Source organism: Crinia signifera, chromosome 6, assembly GCF_055691185.1.
Source record: "Crinia signifera chromosome 6, ASM5569118v1, whole genome shotgun sequence".
Taxonomy (NCBI): domain Eukaryota; kingdom Metazoa; phylum Chordata; class Amphibia; order Anura; family Myobatrachidae; genus Crinia; species Crinia signifera.
The window spans coordinates 56055856-56079052 of NC_139222.1; the positions used below are offsets into that span (position 1 = coordinate 56055856).

Here is a 23197-nt window from a genome sequence, read left to right on the forward strand (position 1 = left end):
CAACTCCATGCCCACTTGGATAGTAGGGGTATGAAAAGGACCCCTTTTTCCCATTGAATTCCATGTTAAAATGGACTCAGTCCATTTTAACATTGAATCCTATGGAAAAATCGGGTCCATCGCATCGCATCGCATCGCATGCGATTTGGTCGGGTGCGATGCGATGCGATGGACCCGATTTCAAAATCGGCAGCCCAGTTACTACATAAGTACCAACTTTTTTATTAGCTTACCTGGTGATAGAAGTAGAAGAGGGCAAAAAAGTGCCTTTAACTCACCTACAGCCATACCACATTGGATAGGCCCAATCTCGTCTGATCTTGGAAGCTAAGCAGTGTTGGGCCTGGTTAGTACTTGGGTGGGAGACCACATGGGAACACCAGGTGCTGTAGTTTTTTTCACATTACTGGCAAATTGTTTTTATTCTCTAGCTATTTAAATTGGAAACTTTTTCTTTTTATTGCCAGCACAGACATTTGGAAGAGGTCAAACAGACACAATAGCCATCACCTAAAGACTTACCACACTGTTTAGGCCCAATTCCAACTGCTTTTGGCAGCTAAACAGTGTTGAGCCTGTTTAGTAGTTAAATTTAAGACCCCCTGCTAATATCATGTCACTGTAGGTCTTTTTACATTACCAACACATGATTTTTTTTAAGTAAGCCAATACAGTTAGGAAACTTTTTTATTAGCTTACCTGGTGATAGAAGTAGAAGAGGGCAAAAAAGTGCCTGTATCTCACCTACAGCAATACCACATTGGATAGGCCCAATTTCGTCTGATCTTGGAAGCTAAGCAGTGTTGGGCCTGGTTACTACTTGGGTGGGAGACCACCTGGGAACACCAGGTGCTGTAGGTTTTTTCACATTACTGGCAAATTGTTTTTATTCTCTAGCTATTTAAATTGGAAACTTTTTCTTTTTATTGCCAGCACAGACATTTGGAAGAGGTCAAACAGACACAATAGCCATCACCTAAAGACTTACCACACTGTTTAGGCTCAAATCCAACTGCTTTTGGCAGCTAAACATTGTTGAGCCTCTTTTGTAGTTTAATTTAAGACCCCCTGCTAATATCATGTCCTGTAGTTCTTTTTACATTACCAACATATGATTTTTTTCAGTAAGCCAATACAGTTAGGAAACTTTTGTATTAGCTTACCTGGTGATAGAAGTAGAAGAGGGCAAAAAAGTGCTTTTAACTCACCTACAGCCATACCACATTGGATAGGCCCAATCTCGTGTGATCTTGGAAGCTAAGCAGTGTTGGGCCTGGTTAGTACTTGGGTGGGAGACCACATGGGAACACCAGGTGCTGTAGGTTTTTTCACATTACAGGCAAATTGTTTTTATTCTCTAGCTATTTAAATTGGAAACTTTTTCTTTTTATTGCCAGTACAGACATTTGGAAGAGGTCAAACAGACACAATAGCCATCACCTAAAGACTTACCACACTGTTTAGGCCCAATTCCAACTGCTTTTGGCAGCTAAACAGTGTTGAGCCTCTTTAGTAGTTTAATTTAAGACGCCCTGCTAATATCATGTCCTGTAGGTCTTTTTACATTACCAACACATGATTTTTTTCAGTAAGCCAATACAGTTAGGAAACTTTTGTATTAGCTTACCTGGTGATAGAAGTAGAAGAGGGCAAAAAAAATGAATTTAACTCACCTACAGCCATACCACATTGGATAGGCTCAATCTCGTCTGATCTTGGAAGCTAAGCAGTGTTGGGCCTGGTTAGTAATTGGGTGGGAGACCACATGGGAACACCAGGTGCTGTAGGTTTTTTCACATTACTGGCAAATTGTTTTTATTCTTTAGCTATTTAAATTGGAAACTTTTTCTTTTTCTTTTTATTGCCAGCACAGACATTTGGAAGAGGTCAAACAGACACAATAGCCATCACCTAAAGACTTACCACACTGTTTAGGCCCAATTCCAACTGCTTTTGGCAGCTAAACAGTGTTGAGCCTCTTTAGTAGTTTAATTTAAGACCCCCTGCTAATATCATGTCCTGTAGGTCTTTTTACATTACCAACACATGATTTTTTTTCAGTAAGCCAATACAGTTAGGAAACTTTTTTATTAGCTTACCTGGTGATAGAAGTAGAAGAGGGCAAAAAAGTGCCTGTATCTCACCTACAGCCATACCACATTGTATAGGCCCAATCTCGTCTGATCTTGGAAACTAAGCAGTGTTGGGCCTGGTTAGTACTTGGGTGGGAGACCACATGGGAACACCAGGTGCTGTAGGTTTTTTCACATTACTGGCAAATTGTTTTTATTCTCTAGCTATTTATATTGGAAACTATTTCTTTTTATTGCCAGCACAGACATTTGTAAGAGGTCAAACAGACACACTAGCCATCACCTAAAGACTTACCACACTGTTTAGGCTCAATTCCAACTGCTTTTGGCAGCTTAACAGTGTTGAGCCTCTTTTGTAGTTTAATTTAAGACCCCCTGCTAATATCATGTCCTGTTGGTCTTTTTACATTACCAACACATGATTTTTTTCAGTAAGCCATTACAGTTACGAAACTTTTGTATTAGCTTACCTGGTGATAGAAGTAGAAGAGGGCAAAAAAGTGCCTGTATCTCACCTACAGCCATACCACATTGGATAGGCCCAATCTCGTCTGATCTTGGAAGCTAAGCAGTGTTGGGCCTGGTTAGTACTTGGGTGGGAGACCACATGGGAACACCAGGTGCTGTAGGTTTTTTCACATTACTGGCAAATTGTTTTTATTCTCTAGCTATTTATATTGGAAACTAATTCTTTTTATTGCCAGCACAGACATTTGTAAGAGGTCAAACAGACACACTAGCCATCACCTAAAGACTTACCACACTGTTTAGGCTCAATTCCAACTGCTTTTGGCAGCTTAACAGTGTTGAGCCTCTTTTGTAGTTTAATTTAAGACCCCCTGCTAATATCATGTCCTGTTGGTCTTTTTACATTACCAACACATGATTTTTTTCAGTAAGCCAATACAGTTAGGAAACTTTTGTATTAGCTTACCTGGTGATAGAAGTAGAAGAGGGCAAAAAAGTGCCTGTATCTCACCTACAGCCATACCACATTGGATAGGACCAATCTCGTCTGATCTTGGAAGCTAAGCAGTGTTGGGCCTGGTTAGTACTTGGGTGGGAGACCACATGGGAACACCAGGTGCTGTAGGTTTTTTCACATTACTGGCAAATTGTTTTTATTCTCTAGCTATTTAAATTGGAAACTTTTTCTTTTTATTGCCAGTACAGACATTTGGAAGTGGTCAAACAGACACAATAGCCATCACCTAAAGACTTACCACACTGTTTAGGCCCAATTCCAACTGCTTTTGGCAGCTAAACAGTGTTGAGCCTCTTTAGTAGTTTAATTTAAGACCCCCTGCTAATATCATGTCCTGTAGGTCTTTTTACATTATGTAGAGTTTTATTTTAGGGATCATATATCTCTCTTATCCCAATAATGGTTATTGAGATTGAAATATTATATAAAATATATTTATTATATCTGGTATTGATATAATAACATATATATTTGACATCTGCAATTATATTCTAATAGACCTTACAATACAATATGCAGAGTACTTGTCATAATTTGATTCCCCAAATATGAGAGTTCGAGACTTGTAATTTTAGCTCCAATTGGAGGATTTTATTTATAGGCAAAACAAACCATTACAGAATACATTAACACAGTAATTGATGTATATGCTATTATATATATATTTATATACGCCTCCTTGCTTATATTACATAAAATTACATTAAACAATTGACAGACAGACTGCTACAATACTGACATAACTTATACCTATACCCATAAACGAACATTCATAACTACCATATTTACTGTTAGTCTCTCACTCCAGCCCATCGCTTTTGGTTCCGTTCTCTTTCCTGCTCGTATCTCACATCTCTCCTCCTGACTCACTGAATAGGTTTCTTGCTGACTGTCCGTGTGTCTGTGAGAGTGTCTGTGTGCCTGTGTCTACTCTATCTCTCTCCTTATATCCCAAATACGCAGAATGAAGTTCCCTGTTCTCATGACGTTATTGAATTTATGGATGCTAATGGTGACAGGGTCTTCTGCTTGTCTGGACTCTAGTGGTAATCTCCATTGCGAGATCTCCTGTTTCTGGTCTCTCCCTGTGCATCAATCTATTTTACACTCCTGTTGTCAAAATACACAATAGTGTCCTGTCTGTCCTGCAATGTAACTAGCAGTCTACATTCTCCAGAAAGGAAACCAGATGGCTGGAGTCTGGCCCATAGTGTATACATTGCTTACTTAATAAATATAGATATATCTGGGGAGGGTAACAACACTATATCTGCTTAATAGTATGCCTTAGACATTTTGTCTCCTAAACTCTGATGTCCTAATTATTAAGCTATTCCTATTTTTATATACACATACATAATATATACTATGGTTAAAATCACATTACATTAATGATGGTATAAAACAATATCTATATGCCTATATGGTAACAGTCCCCCGCTTGTGACCATGAGAAATTATTTTGATTGGTCACACAGTAAATTACCATACTTGCTTCATATATATTTCCAAACTTTCTTTTTTCAAACTATCCTGAACATAAATTAACCATTGGTATGAAATATCCTTCATTTAATTAACCTATTTTACCCTATAATAACTAAATTTGACCAGGGACAGAGGTTATTTATATTCAGTATTCATGAGGAAAATATTTTTCATTGCTACAGACAGTTATATGCCACGCCACGGCTTGCCTTGTAGATCTTGTTTGGTCGATGTGTGAGGACACTTTCCTTGTACTGTTGCTCACAGTGATTTCCTGGCTGAGGGCTGTCACTTGTGTGGGTTGCAGTTCTTGGAGACACTTTACATTTGCAGTATGGTGGACGTAGAAGTAGAATTCTTCTTCGAGGCTGTTGACTTGCTTGACATGTTGCTTTACATGTATAGAGGGAATGTGTGTGGCCCTTGGAGTGCTGTGGTCTTGATAAATTTCTTCACCACAGTTCTGAAAAACACAGGGCCTTTGATAACCCTCATTGATGCAGTCCTTAGCGAGTTTATGTCCTTTACGATTATCGCTGTGATCGTGACAAGTGTCCTTGTGCGTCCTATAAGATTATCGCGCTGCAATCATGATAAGTGTCCATGTCTCTCTAACCCCAACCTCGTTGTGTTGAACAAAACAGTTTGTGATGTTGAATACAGCAGTTGAAACTTTAACCAAGTATTTTTGCTTTACTTGTTGATAAGAACATTTATCTTCAGGCATTGGCAGGTAAATGTCTGGGGTAGATTCTAAAGGATCCACTCCGTCTATACTAAATTTCCTCACTGAATAACAATTTACCATTCAGTCTCTGATCTCTTACCTACCTTCCTATATACTGTCTTATCTTAAACTAAATTAACCCTTCACCAACTAAATCCAATAACTAACAATAATATTTTGATTTGACGTATCTATGACAACATCCTATCAATACAATAAATGACTACGATTTTGCTTCAAACAAATATTAGATATCTGTTAAGAATGGGTTTGGCTATATCGAATTCCATCCAGTATGTGTGATATGCAGCCATGTGCATATACAATAACTACAATATCCCATCTATGCTATTATTTATTCTCTTAGACTTGGTTAAGTCTGTATTAAGAGATTGGTCCATCTCAACAACTAACAAAACGTTTCTCTTTTACAATTTGATGTAAGGCATACCATTCTTTGTCTGATATTTAAATTAGTTTGAAGCTTTTTAAGAAGGAAGCGTATATATATGATCAGCATATAATAAGAAGAAGAATAAGAAGAAAAAGAAAACAAATATTTACAAGGTATATACAATGACATAAGAATGAAGATCATATGTGTGACCAGATCAGCGATTAAAAACGTATGTACAATACAAAAGGATTCTGCATACTTGCAGGGGTGAGATTCACACTGTAAATGGAATGTGCATGTGTCACAGTGTCCTGACAAACAAACACACAATGATTGCTGTAGTGAGGGGGTTAATGAACTTCTCCTGAAGAAGAGAAAAGGGGATTTTGTCCATGTGTCCAGAAAACAAATAATAGTTGCTGTAGTTAAACCTTTTCCTTCTCTGAAGGACTGAAGAAAGAAAAAGAAACTAATAAAAAAAAAGTCCTTTGATTTTTGTCCATGTGACAGTTTTTGGATTCTCCTTAGATGACAAACACAAGCTGTGCAAGGTACTGGTTCTTTGCATAATTGCATCAATAAAAGGTTTAGTAGAGGTTGTTGTTGCGACTTGGGGCTTTCTTTAAAACTTTGCATCCATTAGTATTGAAGCTGCTGTGTAGAACTTGTAACCTAAAATTGAAACAAAAAGAAATACAATTACTATTATTGCTATTTACAAACTGGTGTGACAATGCTGCTATATCTTTTGTGCTATCTACTGGTCCAACATTGCTGGCCATGTTTTCTGGTCTGTGCCATTTCTCTCCTCTATGTAATAGTATATGTCACTGACAACATAAACTTTGCTGCAGGTATATGATGCAGGTTCAGGGGCAAACGCAGGATTTTCAGAAGGGGGTTTCCAGAGGTGCAGAGCAAAGCACGGAGATGGACACTTAGATGACCCAGTATATGTTTTGATGTCCCGCGGGTGGTAGGGGGTATTATATCAACCGCTCAGCATGTAGGGCCTGGATCAGTAGTTTCCACTAATTACCCCTTTACTGCACAGATGGTGGGAGATGGGGTGGGAGAAGGGGGCATTGGGCTGAATGAAGGGGCCCTGATACATAACTTCCAGGGTGGTAGGGGACGTTTAATATGCAGAGGAGGGGTGTATAGTGGAGTGGGCTTATTATTCATAATTTTCTGGTGGGAGGACAGCTTGCTTGACTGCAGATATCTCCAGTTCCCGGAAATAGATTTCTTAGATTTTAATGGAATTAAAAACTAGAGAATCCCACCTACCAAATGGTACTGGGGACGAGGGGATCAGAGTTCAGGAGGCAGAGCAATCTGCCAAGGAGTATAGAAAACTACATACCAGGTGTGTGGAGCTGGAGCAGTAACCAGCTGCTTGAAGGCTGATATCTCTGGTTCTGGGAACAGTAGAGACAAGCTTCTAGGGTCCTTCAAAGGGGGAGAGTCACAGATTTTGGAATATATACTCAGAAAAACTCTACGTCAGACAGAACCTGAAATCTCTGACTGGGAACAGCAATTAACAGGCTTGGATGGGGACCACTGCTTTGAAGTCAGATATCTCCGGTTCCCAAGGTCCGATTTTAAAAATTCTTATAATCTTGGAAAGAGGGGACCCTCAGCTTTCAGACAATGGCCCTTAGATTCCTGGGGGCGTTTCTGGGTACTCGGAAACCCCCCCTGCGTGCGCTACTGAGGTTACATTTAATCTGGATCTTGTATCCATTTAAACATGTGGCAGTTCCTTACACCACCCAATAACTAGATTTAATCTATAAAGTAAATGAACAATACTCCCTGTTGTCATTGCCAGGATGCATCTTTTCTCGATTTGCTTTTGGTGGTCCTGCGAGTTTCTTCAGTCTGGAAACTTGGAGCTTCTGAAAAATATACTTTTGGGGCGAAAAACTTGTTAGGCTGTGCCAAATATGCTTAGTATGACTCAGAGCTTCATGTTTGACCAAACCTAAAATAAAATGGTTAGGACTCCAGGACATATAAACATTCTCATCCTGGTGATGCTTTTCAGCATTCCTGTACTTCTGTGTGGTGTTCACAGATTGACACTCTGCATGTGGTCTCTCTAAGAGACTGTGGACATTTGCTCCACCACTAGATGTCTCTAACTGCTGTGTGGGGGTTACAGAGATGGTGGAACCTTTTGTGTGATCATGCATGCTCAAATTCATACCATTGCTCAGCTCAGACAAATTTGTGGCTGAATACATTTGCTCATTTAATTCTGTGACAACTTTACCTACAATTGGAGTGTGTGTATACAAGGTTATTGTCGGTTCCCCTTTCCCTGAGGGCAACACAAGTTTCTTTGTCACAATGGGGGCTGTGAGAGTGGATTCTGCAGAATCACTCTCCTTCTTAATGTACTGATCTCCCCCCTTAATCAAAACAGTGCAGGGGATATCTCTCATTGCTCCTGCCTTATTTGCGGTAATGTGCGCTTTGAGGATAGGTACATCGTGCACAGTATTACGTTCTCTCTCTATTACAGAGCCCTGATTAGCATCTGTGACCATTTCAGACTTTGTAGTCTGTTTGTGAATGAGCCCCTCTGTGGTCTCATCCCTGCTCCTAACACCTTTGCTGGGTGCTTCTGTGATCCCTTCATGAGAGATCTGGACAGTTTGTTCACAATCTACCAGAAAATTTACTTTTGTCTCAGAATTCTTCTGAGTACACTTCTTAACCTTTAGGGATTTTAAGAAGGAATGCACCTTTGCATTCATTTTCAGGCATGCCCTCTTAAGACGTGAACCTGATTTCTCTTTACATTCCTGCTTAACTTCTAAAGTCGCTGCTCTGTGCATTTTCCTAAATGCTACAGCAACTCTTTTCATTTTCAACATTGTGCTTATTTTACAATGCTGTATTTATACTTTTGTACACAAGATATCCTCCCAATGAGAGTGTCCGGATTCTCAAAGTTAACTCTAATATCTGGTACTAATTTTAATTTATTTGGAAATGCTAATTTCCATTATTTATTCATTCTAGGCCTTTACCATTATCAAGTGCCTAATTAGTAACATACCCCACTGTGATCTTGCAATGTGTCAGCAGGCTAACATGCCCTTGTGCTGAGCCTAGTAAATGTAGTATTAGTTAAAAATGTTTCTGAATAATGCCATATTATCAATATCTAAGCGTGCACTCCCAGATAATGGTAACAATGGAATATCAGTTCTGTTCTACCAATACGTTATTCTAGGTCTACAAACAATGCAAGATAAAAATACACAATAGTATTACGTTTTCCTAGATACATCCTCACTGTGATTCTGTAGGTTAGGTAGCCAGCTTCACGCATCTGCTACTCCTTATAAATATAATAATCATACAATCAGATACCAAAATTCACAAGTCCTGCTGCGGTCGCCATTGTAGAGTTTTATTTTAGGGATCATATATCTCTCTTATCCCAATAATGGTTATTGAGATTGAAATATTATATAAAATATATTTATTATATCTGGTATTGATATAATAACATATATATTTGACATCTGCAATTATATTCTAATAGACCTTACAATACAATATGCAGAGTACTTGTCATAATTTGATTCCCCAAATATGAGAGTTCGAGACTTGTAATTTTAGCTCCAATTGGAGGATTTTATTTATAGGCAAAACAAACCATTACAGAATACATTAACACAGTAATTGATGTATATGCTATTATATATATATTTATATACGCCTCCTTGCTTATATTACATAAAATTACATTAAACAATTGACAGACAGACTGCTACAATACTGACATAACTTATACCTATACCCATAAACGAACATTCATAACTACCATATTTACTGTTAGTCTCTCACTCCAGCCCATCACTTTTGGTTCCGTTCTCTTTCCTGCTCGTATCTCACATCTCTCCTCCTGACTCACTGAATAGGTTTCTTGCTGACTGTCCGTGTGTCTGTGAGAGTGTCTGTGTGCCTGTGTCTACTCTATCTCTCTCCTTATATCCCAAATACGCAGAATGAAGTTCCATGTTCTCATGACGTTATTGAATTTATGGATGCTAATGGTGACAGGGTCTTCTGCTTGTCTGGACTCTAGTGGTAATCTCCATTGCGAGATCTCCTGTTTCTGGTCTCTCCCTGTGCATCAATCTATTTTACACTCCTGTTGTCAAAATACACAATAGTGTCCTGTCTGTCCTGCAATGTAACTAGCAGTCTACATTCTCCAGAAAGGAAACCAGATGGCTGGAGTCTGGCCCATAGTGTATACATTGCTTACTTAATAAATATAGATATATCTGGGGAGGGTAACAACACTATATCTGCTTAATAGTATGCCTTAGACATTTTGTCTCCTAAACTCTGATGTCCTAATTATTAAGCTATTCCTATTTTTATATACACATACATAATATATACTATGGTTAAAATCACATTACATTAATGATGGTATAAAACAATATCTATATGCCTATATGGTAACAGTTACCAACACATGATTTTTTTTCAGTAAGCCAATACAGTTAGGAAACTTTTTTATTAGCTTACCTGGTGATAGAAGTAGAAGAGGGCAAAAAAGTGCCTGTATCTCACCTACAGCCATACCACATTGTATAGGCCCAATCTCATCTGATCTTGGAAGCTAAGCAGTGTTGGGCCTGGTTAGTACTTGGCTGGGAGACCACCTGGGAACACCAGGTGCTGTAGGTTTTTTCACATTACTGGCAAATTGTTTTTATTCTCTAGCTATTTATATTGGAAACTATTTCTTTTTATTGCCAGCACAGACATTTGTAAGAGGTCAAACAGACACACTAGCCATCACCTAAAGACTTACCACACTGTTTAGGCTCAATTCCAACTGCTTTTGGCAGCTTAACAGTGTTGAGCCTCTTTTGTAGTTTAATTTAAGACCCCCTGCTAATATCATGTCCTGTTGGTCTTTTTACATTACCAACACATGATTTTTTTCAGTAAGCCAATACAGTTAGGAAACTTTTGTATTAGCTTACCTGGTGATAGAAGTAGAAGAGGGCAAAAAAGTGCCTGTATCTCACCTACAGCCATACCACATTGGATAGGCCCAATCTCGTCTGATCTTGAAAGCTAAGCAGTGTTGGGCCTGGTTAGTACTTGGGTGGCAGACCACATGGGAACACCAGGTGTTGTAGGTTTTTCACATTACTGGCAAATTGTTTTTATTCTCTAGCTATTTAAATTGGAAACTTTTTCTTTTTATTGCCAGTACAGACATTTGGAAGAGGTCAAACAGACACAATAGCCATCACCTAAAGACTTACCACACTGTTTAGGCCCAATTCCAACTGCTTTTGGCAGCTAAACAGTGTTGAGCCTCTTTAGTAGTTTAATTTAAGACCCCCTGCTAATATCATGTCCTGTAGGTCTTTTTACATTACCAACACATGATTTTTTTCAGTAAGCCAATACAGTTAGGAAACTTTTTTATTAGCTTACCTGGTGATAGAAGTAGAAGAGGGCAAAAAAGTGCCTGTATCTCACCTACAGCCATACCAAATTGGATAGGCCCAATCTCGTCTGATCTTGGAAGCTAAGCAGTGTTGGGCCTGGTTAGTACTTGGGTGGGAGACCACATGGGAACACCAGGTGCTGTAGGTTTTTTCACATTACAGGCAAATTGTTTTTATTCTCTAGCTATTTAAATTGGAAACTTTTTCTTTTTATTGCCAGTACAGACATTTGGAAGAGGTCAAACAGACACAATAGCCATCACCTAAAGACTTACCACACTGTTTAGGCCCAATTCCAACTGCTTTTGGCAGCTAAACAGTGTTGAGCCTGTTTAGTAGTTTAATTTAAGACCCCCTGCTAATATCATGTCCTGTAGGTCTTTTTACATTACCAACACATGATTTTTTTTAAGTAAGCCAATACAGTTAGGAAACTTTTTTATTAGCTTACCTGGTGATAGAAGTAGAAGAGGGCAAAAAAGTGCCTGTATCTCACCTACAGCCATACCACATTGGATAGGCCCAATTTCGTCTGATCTTGGAAGCTAAGCAGTGTTGGGCCTGGTTAGTACTTGGGTGGGAGACCACCTGGGAACACCAGGTGCTGTAGGTTTTTTCACATTACTGGCAAATTGTTTTTATTCTCTAGCTATTTAAATTGGAAACTTTTTCTTTTTATTGCCAGCACAGACATTTGGAAGAGGTCAAACAGACACAATAGCCATCACCTAAAGACTTACCACACTGTTTAGGCTCAATTTCAACTGCTTTTGGCAGCTAAACATTGTTGAGCCTCTTTTGTAGTTTAATTTAAGACCCCCTGCTAATATCATGTCCTGTAGGTCTTTTTACATTACCAACACATGATTTTTTTCAGTAAGCCAATACAGTTAGGAAACTTTTTTATTAGCTTACCTGGTGATAGAAGTAGAAGAGGGCAAAAAAGTGCCTGTATTTCACTTACAGCCATACCACATTGGATAGGCCCAATCTCGTCTGATCTTGGAAGCTAAGCAGTGTTGGGCCTGGTTAGTACTTGGGTGGGAGACCACATGGGAACACCAGGTGCTGTAGGTTTTTTCACATTACTGGCAAATTGTTTTTATTCTCTAGCTATTTATATTGGAAACTATTTCTTTTTATTGCCAGCACAGACATTTGTAAGAGGTCAAACAGACACACTAGCCATCACCTAAAGACTTACCACACTGTTTAGGCTCAATTCCAACTGCTTTTGGCAGCTTAACAGTGTTGAGCCTCTTTTGTAGTTTAATTTAAGACCCCCTGCTAATATCATGTCCTGTTGGTCTTTTTACATTACCAACACATGATTTTTTTCAGTAAGCCATTACAGTTACGAAACTTTTGTATTAGCTTACCTGGTGATAGAAGTAGAAGAGGGCAAAAAAGTGCCTGTATCTCACCTACAGCCATACTACATTGGATAGGCCCAATCTCGTCTGATCTTGGAAGCTAAGCAGTGTTGGGCCTGGTTAGTACTTGGGTGGGAGACCACATGGGAACACCAGGTGCTGTAGGTTTTTTCACATTACTGGCAAATTGTTTTTATTCTCTAGCTATTTATATTGGAAACTAATTCTTTTTATTGCCAGCACAGACATTTGTAAGAGGTCAAACAGACACACTAGCCATCACCTAAAGACTTACCACACTGTTTAGGCTCAATTCCAACTGCTTTTGGCAGCTTAACAGTGTTGAGCCTCTTTTGTAGTTTAATTTAAGACCCCCTGCTAATATCATGTCCTGTTGGTCTTTTTACATTACCAACACATGATTTTTTTCAGTAAGCCAATACAGTTAGGAAACTTTTGTATTAGCTTACCTGGTGATAGAAGTAGAAGAGGGCAAAAAAGTGCCTGTATCTCACCTACAGCCATACCACATTGGATAGGCCCAATCTCGTCTGATCTTGGAAGCTAAGCAGTGTTGGGCCTGGTTAGTACTTGGGTGGGAGACCACATGGGAACACCAGGTGCTGTAGGTTTTTTCACATTACTGACAAATTGTTTTTATTCTCTAGCTATTTAAATTGGAAACTTTTTCTTTTTATTGCCAGTACAGACATTTGGAAGTGGTCAAACAGACACAATAGCCATCACCTAAAGACTTACCACACTGTTTAGGCCCAATTCCAACTGCTTTTGGCAGCTAAACAGTGTTGAGCCTCTTTAGTAGTTTAATTTAAGACCCCCTGCTAATATCATGTCCTGTAGGTCTTTTTACATTATGTAGAGTTTTATTTTAGGGATCATATATCTCTCTTATCCCAATAATGGTTATTGAGATTGAAATATTATATAAAATATATTTATTATATCTGGTATTGATATAATAACATATATATTTGACATCTGCAATTATATTCTAATAGACCTTACAATACAATATGCAGAGTACTTGTCATAATTTGATTCCCCAAATATGAGAGTTCGAGACTTGTAATTTTAGCTCCAATTGGAGGATTTTATTTATAGGCAAAACAAACCATTACAGAATACATTAACACAGTAATTGATGTATATGCTATTATATATATATTTATATACGCCTCCTTGCTTATATTACATAAAATTACATTAAACAATTGACAGACAGACTGCTACAATACTGACATAACTTATACCTATACCCATAAACGAACATTCATAACTACCATATTTACTGTTAGTCTCTCACTCCAGCCCATCGCTTTTGGTTCCGTTCTCTTTCCTGCTCGTATCTCACATCTCTCCTCCTGACTCACTGAATAGGTTTCTTGCTGACTGTCCGTGTGTCTGTGAGAGTGTCTGTGTGCCTGTGTCTACTCTATCTCTCTCCTTATATCCCAAATACGCAGAATGAAGTTCCCTGTTCTCATGACGTTATTGAATTTATGGATGCTAATGGTGACAGGGTCTTCTGCTTGTCTGGACTCTAGTGGTAATCTCCATTGCGAGATCTCCTGTTTCTGGTCTCTCCCTGTGCATCAATCTATTTTACACTCCTGTTGTCAAAATACACAATAGTGTCCTGTCTGTCCTGCAATGTAACTAGCAGTCTACATTCTCCAGAAAGGAAACCAGATGGCTGGAGTCTGGCCCATAGTGTATACATTGCTTACTTAATAAATATAGATATATCTGGGGAGGGTAACAACACTATATCTGCTTAATAGTATGCCTTAGACATTTTGTCTCCTAAACTCTGATGTCCTAATTATTAAGCTATTCCTATTTTTATATACACATACATAATATATACTATGGTTAAAATCACATTACATTAATGATGGTATAAAACAATATCTATATGCCTATATGGTAACAGTCCCCCGCTTGTGACCATGAGAAATTATTTTGATTGGTCACACAGTAAATTACCATACTTGCTTCATATATATTTCCAAACTTTCTTTTTTCAAACTATCCTGAACATAAATTAACCATTGGTATGAAATATCCTTCATTTAATTAACCTATTTTACCCTATAATAACTAAATTTGACCAGGGACAGAGGTTATTTATATTCAGTATTCATGAGGAAAATATTTTTCATTGCTACAGACAGTTATATGCCACGCCACGGCTTGCCTTGTAGATGTTGTTTGGTCGATGAGTGAGGACACTTTCCTTGTACTGTTGCTCACAGTGATTTCCTGGCTGAGGGCTGTCACTTGTGTGGGTTGCAGTTCTTGGAGACACTTTACATTTGCAGTATGGTGGACGTAGAAGTAGAATTCTTCTTCGAGGCTGTTGACTTGCTTGACATGTTGCTTTACATGTATAGAGGGAATGTGTGTGGCCCTTGGAGTGCTGTGGTCTTGATAAATTTCTTCACCACAGTTCTGAAAAACACAGGGCCTTTGATAACCCTCATTGATGCAGTCCTTAGCGAGTTTATGTCCTTTACGATTATCGCTGTGATCGTGACAAGTGTCCTTGTGCGTCCTATAAGATTATCGCGCTGCAATCATGATAAGTGTCCATGTCTCTCTAACCCCAACCTCGTTGTGTTGAACAAAACAGTTTGTGATGTTGAATACAGCAGTTGAAACTTTAACCAAGTATTTTTGCTTTACTTGTTGATAAGAACATTTATCTTCAGGCATTGGCAGGTAAATGTCTGGGGTAGATTCTAAAGGATCCACGATCAGCGATTAAAAACGTATGTACAATACAAAAGGATTCTGCATACTTGCAGGGGTGAGATTCACACTGTAAATGGAATGTGCATGTGTCACAGTGTCCTGACAAACAAACACACAATGATTGCTGTAGTGAGGGGGTTAATGAACTTCTCCTGAAGAAGAGAAAAGGGGATTTTGTCCATGTGTCCAGAAAACAAATAATAGTTGCTGTAGTTAAACCTTTTCCTTCTCTGAAGGACTGAAGAAAGAAAAAGAAACTAATAAAAAAAAAGTCCTTTGATTTTTGTCCATGTGACAGTTTTTGGATTCTCCTTAGATGACAAACACAAGCTGTGCAAGGTACTGGTTCTTTGCATAATTGCATCAATAAAAGGTTTAGTAGAGGTTGTTGTTGCGACTTGGGGCTTTCTTTAAAACTTTGCATCCATTAGTATTGAAGCTGCTGTGTAGAACTTGTAACCTAAAATTGAAACAAAAAGAAATACAATTACTATTATTGCTATTTACAAACTGGTGTGACAATGCTGCTATATCTTTTGTGCTATCTACTGGTCCAACATTGCTGGCCATGTTTTCTGGTCTGTGCCATTTCTCTCCTCTATGTAATAGTATATGTCACTGACAACATAAACTTTGCTGCAGGTATATGATGCAGGTTCAGGGGCAAACGCAGGATTTTCAGAAGGGGGTTTCCAGAGGTGCAGAGCAAAGCACGGAGATGGACACTTAGATGACCCAGTATATGTTTTGATGTCCCGCGGGTGGTAGGGGGTATTATATCAACCGCTCAGCATGTAGGGCCTGGATCAGTAGTTTCCACTAATTACCCCTTTACTGCACAGATGGTGGGAGATGGGGTGGGAGAAGGGGGCATTGGGCTGAATGAAGGGGCCCTGATACATAACTTCCAGGGTGGTAGGGGACGTTTAATATGCAGAGGAGGGGTGTATAGTGGAGTGGGCTTATTATTCATAATTTTCTGGTGGGAGGACAGCTTGCTTGACTGCAGATATCTCCAGTTCCCGGAAATAGATTTCTTAGATTTTAATGGAATTAAAAACTAGAGAATCCCACCTACCAAATGGTACTGGGGACGAGGGGATCAGAGTTCAGGAGGCAGAGCAATCTGCCAAGGAGTATAGAAAACTATTATACCAGGTGTGTGGAGCTGGAGCAGTAACCAGCTGCTTGAAGGCTGATATCTCTGGTTCTGGGAACAGTAGAGACAAGCTTCTAGGGTCCTTCAAAGGGGGAGAGTCACAGATTTTGGAATATATACTCAGAAAAACTCTACGTCAGACAGAACCTGAAATCTCTGACTGGGAACAGCAATTAACAGGCTTGGATGGGGACCACTGCTTTGAAGTCAGATATCTCCGGTTCCCAAGGTCCGATTTTAAAAATTCTTATAATCTTGGAAAGAGGGGACCCTCAGCTTTCAGACAATGGCCCTTAGATTCCTGGGGGGGTTTCTGGGTACTCGGAAACCCCCCCTGCGTGCGCTACTGAGGTTACATTTAATCTGGATCTTGTATCCATTTAAACATGTGGCAGTTCCTTACACCACCCAATAACTAGATTTAATCTATAAAGTAAATGAACAATACTCCCTGTTGTCATTGCCAGGATGCATCTTTTCTCGATTTGCTTTTGGTGGTCCTGCGAGTTTCTTCAGTCTGGAAACTTGGAGCTTCTGAAAAATATACTTTTGGGGCGAAAAACTTGTTAGGCTGTGCCAAATATGCTTAGTATGACTCAGAGCTTCATGTTTGACCAAACCTAAAATAAAATGGTTAGGACTCCAGGACATATAAACATTCTCATCCTGGTGATGCTTTTCAGCATTCCTGTACTTCTGTGTGGTGTTCACAGATTGACACTCTGCATGTGGTCTCTCTAAGAGACTGTGGACATTTGCTCCACCACTAGATGTCTCTAACTGCTGTGTGGGGGTTACAGAGATGGTGGAACCTTTTGTGTGATCATGCATGCTCAAATTCATACCATTGCTCAGCTCAGACAAATTTGTGGCTGAATACATTTGCTCATTTAATTCTGTGACAACTTTACCTACAATTGGAGTGTGTGTATACAAGGTTATTGTCTGTTCCCCTTTCCCTGAGGGCAACACAAGTTTCTTTGTCACAATGGGGGCTGTGAGAGTGGATTCTGCAGAATCACTCTCCTTCTCAATGTACTGATCCCCCCCCTTAATCAAAACAGTGCAGGGGATATCTCTCATTGCTCCTGCCTTATTTGCGGTAATGTGCGCTTTGAGGATAGGTACATCGTGCACAGTATTACGTTCTCTCTCTATTACAGAGCCCTGATTAGCATCTGTGACCATTTCAGACTTTGTAGTCTGTTTGTGAATGAGCCCCTCTGTGGTCTCATCCCTGCTCCTAACACCTTTGCTGGGTGCTTCTGTGATCCCTTCATGAGAGATCTGGGCAGTTTGTTCACAATCTACCAGAAAATTTACTTTTGTCTCAGAATTCTTCTGAGTACACTTCTTAACCTTTAGGGATTTTAAGAAGCAATGCACCTTTGCATTCATTTTCAGGCATGCCCTCTTAAGACGTGAACCTGATTTTTCTTTACATTCCTGCTTAACTTCTAAAGTCGCTGCTCTGTGCATTTTCCTAAATGCTACAGCAACTCTTTTCATTTTCAACATTGTGCTTATTTTACAATGCTGTATTTATACTTTTGTACACAAGATATCCTCCCAATGAGAGTGTCCGGATTCTCAAAGTTAACTCTAATATCTGGTACTAATTTTAATTTATTTGGAAATGCTAATTTCCATTATTTATTCATTCTAGGCCTTTACCATTATCAAGTGCCTAATTAGTAACATACCCCACTGTGATCTTGCAATGTGTCAGCAGGCTAACATGCCCTTGTGCTGAGCCTAGTAAATGTAGTATTAGTTAAAAATGTTTCTGAATAATGCCATATTATCAATATCTAAGCGTGCACTCCCAGATAATGGTAACAATGGAATATCAGTTCTGTTCTACCAATACGTTATTCTAGGTCTACAAACAATGCAAGATAAAAATACACAATAGTATTACGTTTTCCTAGATACATCCTCACTGTGATTCTGTAGGTTAGGTAGCCAGCTTCACGCATCTGCTACTCCTTATAAATATAATAATCATACAATCAGATACCAAAATTCACAAGTCCTGCTGCGGTCGCCATTGTAGAGTTTTATTTTAGGGATCATATATCTCTCTTATCCCAATAATGGTTATTGAGATTGAAATATTATATAAAATATATTTATTATATCTGGTATTGATATAATAACATATATATTTGACATCTGCAATTATATTCTAATAGACCTTACAATACAATATGCAGAGTACTTGTCATAATTTGATTCCCCAAATATGAGAGTTCGAGACTTGTAATTTTAGCTCCAATTGGAGGATTTTATTTATAGGCAAAACAAACCATTACAGAATACATTAACACAGTAATTGATGTATATGCTATTATATATATATTTATATACGCCTCCTTGCTTATATTACATAAAATTACATTAAACAATTGACAGACAGACTGCTACAATACTGACATAACTTATACCTATACCCATAAACGAACATTCATAACTACCATATTTACTGTTAGTCTCTCACTCCAGCCCATCGCTTTTGGTTCCGTTCTCTTTCCTGCTCGTATCTCACATCTCTCCTCCTGACTCACTGAATAGGTTTCTTGCTGACTGTCCGTGTGTCTGTGAGAGTGTCTGTGTGCCTGTGTCTACTCTATCTCTCTCCTTATATCCCAAATACGCAGAATGAAGTTCCATGTTCTCATGACGTTATTGAATTTATGGATGCTAATGGTGACAGGGTCTTCTGCTTGTCTGGACTCTAGTGGTAATCTCCATTGCGAGATCTCCTGTTTCTGGTCTCTCCCTGTGCATCAATCTATTTTACACTCCTGTTGTCAAAATACACAATAGTGTCCTGTCTGTCCTGCAATGTAACTAGCAGTCTACATTCTCCAGAAAGGAAACCAGATGGCTGGAGTCTGGCCCATAGTGTATACATTGCTTACTTAATAAATATAGATATATCTGGGGAGGGTAACAACACTATATCTGCTTAATAGTATGCCTTAGACATTTTGTCTCCTAAACTCTGATGTCCTAATTATTAAGCTATTCCTATTTTTATATACACATACATAATATATACTATGGTTAAAATCACATTACATTAATGATGGTATAAAACAATATCTATATGCCTATATGGTAACAGTTACCAACACATGATTTTTTTTCAGTAAGCCAATACAGTTAGGAAACTTTTTTATTAGCTTACCTGGTGATAGAAGTAGAAGAGGGCAAAAAAGTGCCTGTATCTCACCTACAGCCATACCACATTGTATAGGCCCAATCTCATCTGATCTTGGAAGCTAAGCAGTGTTGGGCCTGGTTAGTACTTGGCTGGGAGACCACCTGGGAACACCAGGTGCTGTAGGTTTTTTCACATTACTGGCAAATTGTTTTTATTCTCTAGCTATTTATATTGGAAACTATTTCTTTTTATTGCCAGCACAGACATTTGTAAGAGGTCAAACAGACACACTAGCCATCACCTAAAGACTTACCACACTGTTTAGGCTCAATTCCAACTGCTTTTGGCAGCTTAACAGTGTTGAGCCTCTTTTGTAGTTTAATTTAAGACCCCCTGCTAATATCATGTCCTGTTGGTCTTTTTACATTACCAACACATGATTTTTTTCAGTAAGCCAATACAGTTAGGAAACTTTTGTATTAGCTTACCTGGTGATAGAAGTAGAAGAGGGCAAAAAAGTGCCTGTATCTCACCTACAGCCATACCACATTGGATAGGCCCAATCTCGTCTGATCTTGGAAGCTAAGCAGTGTTGGGCCTGGTTAGTACTTGGGTGGCAGACCACATGGGAACACCAGGTGCTGTAGGTTTTTTCACATTACTGGCAAATTGTTTTTATTCTCTAGCTATTTAAATTGGAAACTTTTTCTTTTTATTGCCAGTACAGACATTTGGAAGAGGTCAAACAGACACAATAGCCATCACCTAAAGACTTACCACACTGTTTAGGCCCAATTCCAACTGCTTTTGGCAGCTAAACAGTGTTGAGCCTCTTTAGTAGTTTAATTTAAGACCCCCTGCTAATATCATGTCCTGTAGGTCTTTTTACATTACCAACACATGATTTTTTTCAGTAAGCCAATACAGTTAGGAAACTTTTGTATTAGCTTACCTGGTGATAGAAGTAGAAGAGGGCAAAAAAGTGCCTGTATCTCACCTACAGCCATACCAAATTGGATAGGCCCAATCTCGTCTGATCTTGGAAGCTAAGCAGTGTTGGGCCTGGTTAGTACTTGGGTGGGAGACCACATGGGAACACCAGGTGCTGTAGGATTTTTCACATTACAGGCAAATTGTTTTTATTCTCTAGCTATTTAAATTGGAAACTTTTTCTTTTTATTGCCAGTACAGACATTTGGAAGAGGTCAAACAGACACAATAGCCATCACCTAAAGACTTACCACACTGTTTAGGCCCAATTCCAACTGCTTTTGGCAGCTAAACAGTGTTGAGCCTGTTTAGTAGTTTAATTTAAGACCCCCTGCTAATATCATGTCCTGTAGGTCTTTTTACATTACCAACACATGATTTTTTTTAAGTAAGCCAATACAGTTAGGAAACTTTTTTATTAGCTTACCTGGTGATAGAAGTAGAAGAGGGCAAAAAAGTGCCTGTATCTCACCTACAGCCATACCACATTGGATAGGCCCAATTTCGTCTGATCTTGGAAGCTAAGCAGTGTTGGGCCTGGTTAGTACTTGGGTGGGAGACCACCTGGGAACACCAGGTGCTGTAGGTTTTTTCACATTACTGGCAAATTGTTTTTATTCTCTAGCTATTTAAATTGGAAACTTTTTCTTTTTATTGCCAGCACAGACATTTGAAAGAGGTCAAACAGACACAATAGCCATCACCTAAAGACTTACCACACTGTTTAGGCTCAATTCCAACTGCTTTTGGCAGCTAAACATTGTTGAGCCTCTTTTGTAGTTTAATTTAAGACCCCCTGCTAATATCATGTCCTGTAGGTCTTTTTACATTACCAACACATGATTTTTTTCAGTAAGCCAATACAGTTAGGAAACTTTTTTATTAGCTTACCTGGTGATAGAAGTAGAAGAGGGCAAAAAAGTGCCTGTATTTCACTTACAGCCATACCACATTGGATAGGCCCAATCTCGTCTGATCTTGGAAGCTAAGCAGTGTTGGGCCTGGTTAGTACTTGGGTGGGAGACCACATGGGAACACCAGGTGCTGTAGGTTTTTTCACATTACAGGCAAATTGTTTTTATTCTCTAGCTATTTAAATTGGAAACTTTTTCTTTTTATTGCCAGTACAGACATTTGGAAGAGGTCAAACAGACACAATAGCCATCACCTAAAGACTTACTACACTGTTTAGGCCCAATTCCAACTGCTTTTGGCAGCTAAACAGTGTTGAGCCTCTTTAGTAGTTTAATTTAAGACGCCCTGCTAATATCATGTCCTGTAGGTCTTTTTACATTACCAACACATGATTTTTTTCAGTAAGCCAATACAGTTAGGAAACTTTTGTATTAGCTTACCTGGTGATAGAAGTAGAAGAGGGCAAAAAAGTGAATTTAACTCACCTACAGCCATACCACATTGGATAGGCTCAATCTCGTCTGATCTTGGAAGCTAAGCAGTGTTGGGCCAGGTTAGTACTTGGGTGGGAGACCACATGGGAACACCAGGTGCTGTAGGTTTTTTCACATTACTGGCAAATTGTTTTTATTCTCTAGCTATTTATATTGGAAACTTTTTCATTTTATTGCCAGCACAGACATTTGGAAGAGGTCAAACAGACACAATAGCCATCACCTAAAGACTTACCACAATGTTTAGGCTCAATTCCAACTGCTTTTGGCAGCTAAACAGTGTTGAGCCTCTTTTGTAGTTTAATTTAAGACCCCCTGCTAATATCATGTCCTGTAGGTCTTTTTACATTACCAACACATGATTTTTTTCAGTAAGCCAATACAGTTAGGAAACTTTTGTATTAGCTTACCTGGTAATAGAAGTAGAAGAGGGCAAAAAAGTGGATTTAACTCACCTACAGCCATACCACATTGGATAGGCCCAATCTCGTCTGATCTTGGAAGCTAAGCAGTGTTGGGCCTGGTTAGTACTTGGGTGGGAGACCACATGGGAACACCAGGTGCTGTAGGTTTTTTCACATTACTGGCAAATTGTTTTTATTCTCTAGCTATTTAAATTGGAAACTTTTTCTTTTTATTGCCAGCTCAGACATTTGGAAGAGGTCAAACAGACACAATAGCCATCACCTAAAGACTTACCACACTGTTTAGGCCCAATTCCAACTGCTTTTGGCAGCTAAACAGTGTTGAGCCTCTTTAGTAGTTTAATTTAAGACCCCCTGCTAATATCATGTCCTGTAGGTCTTTTTACATTACCAACACATGATTTTTTTCAGTAAGCCAATACAGTTAGGAAACTTTTTTATTAGCTTACCTGGTGATAGAAGTAGAAGAGGGCAAAAAAGTGCCTGTATCTCACCTACAGCCATACCACATTGGATAGGCCCAATCTCGTCTGATCTTGGAAGCTAAGCAGTGTTGGGCCTGGTTAGTACTTGGGTGGGAGACCACATGGGAACACCAGGTGCTGTAGGTTTTTTCACATTACAGGCAAATTGTTTTTATTCTCTAGCTATTTAAATTGGAAACTTTTTCTTTTTATTGCCAGCACAGACATTTGGAAGAGGT

The 23197-nt window shown here is 38.9% G+C and overlaps 20 non-coding genes and 2 pseudogenes across 20 annotated transcripts; all 22 read left to right on the forward strand.

Moving 5' to 3' along the window:
• The first annotated feature begins 276 nt into the window (after window positions 1-276).
• On the forward strand, window positions 277-395 carry LOC146014831 (5S ribosomal RNA). Its single transcript, XR_014447773.1, has one exon. It is a non-coding gene; the product is annotated as a 5S ribosomal RNA (ribosomal RNA).
• Window positions 396-742: 347 nt separating this feature from the next.
• LOC146010486 (5S ribosomal RNA) lies at window positions 743-861 on the forward strand (annotated as a pseudogene).
• Window positions 862-1206: 345 nt separating this feature from the next.
• Window positions 1207-1325, forward strand: LOC146015032 (5S ribosomal RNA). Its single transcript, XR_014447966.1, has one exon. It is a non-coding gene; the product is annotated as a 5S ribosomal RNA (ribosomal RNA).
• A 346-nt stretch (window positions 1326-1671) lies between these two features.
• Window positions 1672-1790, forward strand: LOC146017345 (5S ribosomal RNA). The gene has a single exon (XR_014450221.1). It is a non-coding gene; the product is annotated as a 5S ribosomal RNA (ribosomal RNA).
• Window positions 1791-2142: 352 nt separating this feature from the next.
• LOC146014094 (5S ribosomal RNA) lies at window positions 2143-2261 on the forward strand. The gene has a single exon (XR_014447050.1). It is a non-coding gene; the product is annotated as a 5S ribosomal RNA (ribosomal RNA).
• A 345-nt stretch (window positions 2262-2606) lies between these two features.
• On the forward strand, window positions 2607-2725 carry LOC146011903 (5S ribosomal RNA). The gene has a single exon (XR_014445084.1). It is a non-coding gene; the product is annotated as a 5S ribosomal RNA (ribosomal RNA).
• Window positions 2726-3070: 345 nt separating this feature from the next.
• LOC146016018 (5S ribosomal RNA) lies at window positions 3071-3189 on the forward strand. Its single transcript, XR_014448921.1, has one exon. It is a non-coding gene; the product is annotated as a 5S ribosomal RNA (ribosomal RNA).
• Window positions 3190-10296: 7107 nt separating this feature from the next.
• LOC146013974 (5S ribosomal RNA) lies at window positions 10297-10415 on the forward strand. The gene has a single exon (XR_014446935.1). It is a non-coding gene; the product is annotated as a 5S ribosomal RNA (ribosomal RNA).
• A 345-nt stretch (window positions 10416-10760) lies between these two features.
• Window positions 10761-10879, forward strand: LOC146010574 (5S ribosomal RNA; annotated as a pseudogene).
• A 344-nt stretch (window positions 10880-11223) lies between these two features.
• On the forward strand, window positions 11224-11342 carry LOC146016042 (5S ribosomal RNA). Its single transcript, XR_014448945.1, has one exon. It is a non-coding gene; the product is annotated as a 5S ribosomal RNA (ribosomal RNA).
• A 346-nt stretch (window positions 11343-11688) lies between these two features.
• Window positions 11689-11807, forward strand: LOC146014638 (5S ribosomal RNA). The gene has a single exon (XR_014447586.1). It is a non-coding gene; the product is annotated as a 5S ribosomal RNA (ribosomal RNA).
• A 345-nt stretch (window positions 11808-12152) lies between these two features.
• On the forward strand, window positions 12153-12271 carry LOC146014357 (5S ribosomal RNA). The gene has a single exon (XR_014447306.1). It is a non-coding gene; the product is annotated as a 5S ribosomal RNA (ribosomal RNA).
• Window positions 12272-12616: 345 nt separating this feature from the next.
• LOC146015004 (5S ribosomal RNA) lies at window positions 12617-12735 on the forward strand. Its single transcript, XR_014447940.1, has one exon. It is a non-coding gene; the product is annotated as a 5S ribosomal RNA (ribosomal RNA).
• A 345-nt stretch (window positions 12736-13080) lies between these two features.
• LOC146011904 (5S ribosomal RNA) lies at window positions 13081-13199 on the forward strand. Its single transcript, XR_014445085.1, has one exon. It is a non-coding gene; the product is annotated as a 5S ribosomal RNA (ribosomal RNA).
• Window positions 13200-19737: 6538 nt separating this feature from the next.
• LOC146013975 (5S ribosomal RNA) lies at window positions 19738-19856 on the forward strand. Its single transcript, XR_014446936.1, has one exon. It is a non-coding gene; the product is annotated as a 5S ribosomal RNA (ribosomal RNA).
• A 345-nt stretch (window positions 19857-20201) lies between these two features.
• LOC146015785 (5S ribosomal RNA) lies at window positions 20202-20320 on the forward strand. Its single transcript, XR_014448695.1, has one exon. It is a non-coding gene; the product is annotated as a 5S ribosomal RNA (ribosomal RNA).
• A 345-nt stretch (window positions 20321-20665) lies between these two features.
• Window positions 20666-20784, forward strand: LOC146017334 (5S ribosomal RNA). Its single transcript, XR_014450210.1, has one exon. It is a non-coding gene; the product is annotated as a 5S ribosomal RNA (ribosomal RNA).
• A 346-nt stretch (window positions 20785-21130) lies between these two features.
• LOC146014640 (5S ribosomal RNA) lies at window positions 21131-21249 on the forward strand. The gene has a single exon (XR_014447588.1). It is a non-coding gene; the product is annotated as a 5S ribosomal RNA (ribosomal RNA).
• A 345-nt stretch (window positions 21250-21594) lies between these two features.
• LOC146014359 (5S ribosomal RNA) lies at window positions 21595-21713 on the forward strand. The gene has a single exon (XR_014447308.1). It is a non-coding gene; the product is annotated as a 5S ribosomal RNA (ribosomal RNA).
• A 345-nt stretch (window positions 21714-22058) lies between these two features.
• LOC146014348 (5S ribosomal RNA) lies at window positions 22059-22177 on the forward strand. Its single transcript, XR_014447295.1, has one exon. It is a non-coding gene; the product is annotated as a 5S ribosomal RNA (ribosomal RNA).
• A 345-nt stretch (window positions 22178-22522) lies between these two features.
• Window positions 22523-22641, forward strand: LOC146011905 (5S ribosomal RNA). The gene has a single exon (XR_014445086.1). It is a non-coding gene; the product is annotated as a 5S ribosomal RNA (ribosomal RNA).
• Window positions 22642-22986: 345 nt separating this feature from the next.
• Window positions 22987-23105, forward strand: LOC146011906 (5S ribosomal RNA). Its single transcript, XR_014445087.1, has one exon. It is a non-coding gene; the product is annotated as a 5S ribosomal RNA (ribosomal RNA).
• Window positions 23106-23197: the final 92 nt, after the last annotated feature.